We start from the raw sequence: 5,124 nt of genomic DNA, 5'->3' as shown, positions 1-5,124 counted from the left end.
TGAGTGGGTGGGGTGGGGAGGGGGGTAGCCCTGCCTTGTTAGCTGCTCAGACTGGAGTGGGGATTTTGTCTTACTGAGTTGGGAGGGCAGAGAGGCAGTGTATCTGGTTTTGTAATAAATATGCCATACTAACAAGATGTTTTTAAAAAAGGCAACAGGGGCTGGGGTTGAGGCTCAGTGGTAAAGCACTCACCTAGCATGTGTGAGGCAGTGGATTTGATCCTCAGCACCACATAAAAATAAATAAATAAAAGTTACTGTATCCATCTACAACTAAACACACACACACACACACAAAAAAAAAAACCAAGGGCAACTGGGTGTGGATACATGGGAACACTGAACAGTCTTCACAATTTTTCTGTAATTTAAAAAATATTTCTGAGAAATAAAGTCCACTAAAAAAATAATTAGGGCTGGGGGTGTAGTGGTGTAGCATACCCCAAGCCCCAGGTTCAATTCCAGGCACCGCAAAGAAACAAAAAAAATTCACCAGGCATGATGGTACTCACCTGTAATTCTCTTGTACTAGGGAAACTGAGGCAGGGGGATCGCAAGTTTGAGGTTAGCCTAGGCAACTTAACAAGACTTTCTCTAAATAAAATAAAAAGGGCTGGGGCCATGCACAGTGGAGCATGCCTATAACCCCAGTGGCTCCGGAGGCTGAAGCAGGACGATGGCAAGTTCAAAGCCAGCCTCAGCAAAAGTGAGGTGCTAAGCAATTCAGTAAGACCCTGTCTCTAAAAAAAATATAAAATAGGTCTGGGGATGTGACTCAGCTGTCAAGTGCCCCTGAGTTCAGCCCTCGGTACCAAAAAAAAAAGTGTCAAAATGCAATCTGTAAAAATAAAATAAATAAATAAATAAGCAGAAAAATGGGGGTCTGGGGACTTAGCTCAGTGGTAAAACGCTTGTCTAGTATACATGGGGTCCTGAGTTTAAGTCCCAGTACTGGAACAAAAAAAAAGGAAAGAAAGAATGAATGAATTCTTACCAGAAACATTTCAAGGCCCAGGGCAAAATGGAAATGCAGTGCTCTTTTCAAAAATTATTAAGAATTTCATTAAGGCAGCAGCAGAATTGGGACCTTCTAAGCATAAGACCCTATGCAATTGCACAGACTGCTTGCCCATGAAGGTCAACCTGTCTACAACAAACTCGGCAGTTAATTATGATCATAAAAGTTATCGTTCAAACAAGAAAAAAAATGCCCACTTTCATCACTCATTTTGATGTTTCTGCCAGAGATTGCAGCCAGTTAAATAAAACAAGAAAAATGAATAATAAAAAGAATAAGAGTCAGATATGGTAGTGCACACCTGTAATCCTAGTGAATGAAGCAAGAGGCTGAGGCAGGAGGATCGCAAGTTCAGTCAGCCTCAATAACTTACTGAGGCCCTAAGCAACTTGGTGAGGTCCTGTCTCAAAAATTAAAAATAAAAACAGAAAAAAGGACTGGGGATGTGGCTCAGTGTAAAGCACCCCTGGGTTCAATATGTGGGAGAAGGAGATGGAGAGGAGGAGGAGGAGGAGGAGGAGGAGGAAGAGGAGGAGAAGAAGAGAAGGAAGGGGGGAGGGGAAAGGGAGGGGGAGGGGATGGAGGAGGAGGAGGAGGAGGAGAAGGAGAAGACGACGACTTGTCACTTTGATGAGAGGTTTCTCTGCACAGAACATCCAAGAAAATCTACCAGTGATGAGGATGTAGCTCAGTGGTGGAGCGCTTGCCTAGCATGACTTGATCCTCAGCAGTACAGGGGAAAAAAATAAAAAATACAAAACTACCATCTATTGAAACAGAGGATTTAAGATTGCTGAATTTTAGAGCCATTTTTTAAAAACTCAACTGCATTACAATATATTAGCATAAATAATTATAAAATTGTAAATAAAAATCTATACTAGAGGGGCTGGGGACATAGCTCAGTTGGTAGAGTGTTTGTCTCTCATGCACAAGGTCCTAGGTTCAATCCCCAGCACCACAAAAAAAAAAAAAAAAAAAATCTATACTAGTTGAGAACAGTAGCACATGCCTATAATCCCAGTGGCTCAGGAGGTTGAAGCAGAAGGATCCTGAGAACTCAAAACCAGCCTCAGCAACTTAGCAGGGCCCATAACTCAACAAGACCCTGTTTCTGATAAAAATACTTAAAAAGGCTGCGAAGGTGGCTTGGTGGTTAAGCACCCCTGGGTTCAATCCTGGTACCAGAAAAAAAATTTTTAAAAAGTACTGAGAATGTAGCTCAGTGGTACAATGACCCTGGGTTCAATCCCTATTATCAAAAAATATATATTTTTTTTAATTAAAAAAAATAAATAAAAATCTATAGTAGCTACAAAAACTATAAGGTATTACTTCAAGATACATCAAAGATACATCATGATACATCAAACAAAAATCTTTATGATACAATTATAAAACTATACTGAATGACACAAAAATAGATCTCAGGAACAAAGTAATACAGACTTTGGGGATGATACCAGAAGATCTCAAAAATGACTGTCTCCCAAATTAATAAGTGAATTACAACTTCAGATAGAGAATATGTAGAATATAGCCTTTGAATTCCTCTTTAAAAGCCCCCTGTTCCTGCCAATGGGCAGAATCACAGCCTTTGGGACAGGAGTCCTCTATGCTTCTCCTTTGGTAGTAAAGCAAAAAATTTCCTTTTTCCTTTTTCTCAAAAATAAATAAATAAATAAACAAAATAGATCTCAATAAAGGAGAAGTTTTTTTTCTTTCAGGGGTGGGGGACTGGGGATTAAATCCAGGGGGTGCTTAACCACTGAGCCACATCCCCAGACCTTTTTATTTTGAGATAGGGTCTCATTAAATTCCTTAGGTCCTCACTAAATTGCTGAGGCTGGCCTTGAATTTGTGATCCTTCTGCCTCAGCCTCCTGAGTTGCTGGGATTACAGGCCTGTGCCACTGTGCCTGGCATGCCCAGCAATAAGGGAGAAGATTTACAATGTTCATGAATATATATAATATGCATATCATAAAAAATTAAATCAGCAGGGTGCAGTGGCACATGCCTGTTAATCCCTGAGGCTTGGGAGGCAAAGAGAAGAATCACAAGTTCAAGGTCAGTCTCAGTAACTTAGTGAGGCACTAGGCAACTTAGTGAGACCCTCTCTCAAAATAAAAAAAAAAGGGGAGGAGGCTGGTGATGTATCTCAGTGGTAGCACATCCCTAAGTTCAGTCCCCACTACCAAAAAAAAAAAAAAAAGGAAAAAGAAAAAGACTTACTACTTCTGTGTCTACAATGATATGAACTTGTGGCCACTGCAGTACAGGGACCAGACTCTGGTTCCAGAAGTCCTTGAAGCGCTACAACTTCTTCTGGAGTTTGGCATGGCTCATCTTACTCTCATTCCTTTTTTCGTTGACTACTACCCAGGCTGAACAGTGCAAAAACCAAAAGGTGAATTTCCCTTTAAAACCCAGGAGCAGGGCTGGGGTTGTAGGCTCAGTGGTGAAGCATTTGCCTAGCACATGTGGGTTCGATCCTCAGCACCACATAAAAACAAGTAAATTAAATAAAGGTATTGTTTCATCTAAAACTAAAAAAAAAAAAAAGAAAGAAAAAACAGGAGCAAAGAAACATCCCCCCCCCCCCAAAGACATAATCACCAAAAGTTGAGAGGCCAAGTTATGTTCCGGGAAACTGCCCCTCCTTTTATAATTATTTTTACAGAGGAAGCTTCTCATTAACCCCGGTCTTTAAAAAAAAAAAAAAAAAAAAACTTTTGGTGGGGCGGTGGGGCATGCCTGTAATCCCAGCAGCCGGGGAGGCTGAGGCAGAAGGATAGCAAGTTCAAAGCCAGGCCCAGCAATTTCAAGACCGGCATGATGACGATCGCGAGGAGGGGGCTTAGTCTCAGCAATTTAGCGAGGCCCTAAGCATCTCTGTAAGATCCTGTCTCTAAATAAAATGCAAAAGCCTCGGAGATGTGCTCAATGGTTAAGTGCCCCAGGGTTCAATCCCTGGTACCAAAAAAAGAAAAAAAGAAAAAAATACCTTTTAAAAATTTAAGTGTATCTCACACACGAATAACGTATGCATAGTTCAAAGAAAAGTAATACAATAAAACTCTGATGAGGCCCTCCGAATTTAAGAAAAAGGATATTGCCAACAACTTTGATAACCTCCAGGAGCGCTTCCCCTACCACGCTCCTCACTGCAACCGTGGATGGCCACTATGCAGAACCTGTATCAAACATTCCTTTGCCCTAACCTTTACCAATCCTCCTCGTCTCAACTGCAAGAAAACTGCTTTATTTAAAAGAAATCATACTCAAAGTCCCAGTGTATGAATACACGAAATCTGAATCTCTCTGATGACCAGTACTACGTTTAAACGCTACAGCAACTGCTCAGCCTCCTTGGTGGCTCCGGAGAACTGAGGCATTTCCGGAGTCTCAAGGGTGATTATTCAGGTTCATTTGCATACCCATAAGACACTGCAAACTGTGCAAGTGCTTTAATATAAACAAATTTTTCATTATGCTGGTTTTTAAGAATATCAGCTATTATTTACAAACTTTATCAGGTAAACTTCTGCAGGTAGTAGCGCTTTAGAGTAATAGCCACCATCAGTGTGCTAGGAATTGCATTTACCCCAGGTAGAGAATAGAAGCCAACGCAGTTATACTCTGGTTTCTCTTCAGATCGTATAAATCTTTCGCCTTTTACTAAAGATTTCCGTGGAGAGGAACAATTCTGAGTCTGAAACCAATTTTTTGAGGCCTTGCTTCTTAGTAAGGCTATATATGTTGTTTAATGAAAGACTTTACCAGTTTTTTTAAGGTGCTACTAGTTATCTTGACACAGTCAGGGGTCACTCTAATCTGCCAGGTTAGGTTTAGAAGGATGTATCTTTTAATCTTAGGATTTTTTTTTTTCATGGCCTTGTAATTTTGTGTAAGGGGGATATGTGATAAGGCACTTTTGAGATTTATTTCCTCTTCTTAACACAACTAAGTGTCATCCATTTTGCTGCCCTGTGATTATATTTTATTCCCATGACAGTCAGCATGCAATAGAAATACTAAGACACAAGCAAAACTTCTTCAAAATGCATTTTTTGGTACTGAAGATTGAGTTCAGGGGTGCTTTAC

At 40.5% G+C, this 5,124-nt stretch overlaps 1 non-coding gene across 1 annotated transcript; it reads left to right on the top strand.

The window, feature by feature from the left end:
- The first annotated feature begins 4,654 nt into the window (after positions 1-4,654).
- On the top strand, positions 4,655-4,772 carry LOC124978573 (U5 spliceosomal RNA). The gene has a single exon (XR_007107542.1). It is a non-coding gene; the product is annotated as a U5 spliceosomal RNA (small nuclear RNA).
- Positions 4,773-5,124: the final 352 nt, after the last annotated feature.

The sequence above is a fragment of the Sciurus carolinensis genome, chromosome 2 (assembly GCF_902686445.1).
Source record: "Sciurus carolinensis chromosome 2, mSciCar1.2, whole genome shotgun sequence".
NCBI lineage: Eukaryota > Metazoa > Chordata > Mammalia > Rodentia > Sciuridae > Sciurus > Sciurus carolinensis.
Note: the sequence above shows the minus strand (reverse complement) of the source record. Positions and strands in the feature narration are given on the sequence as shown.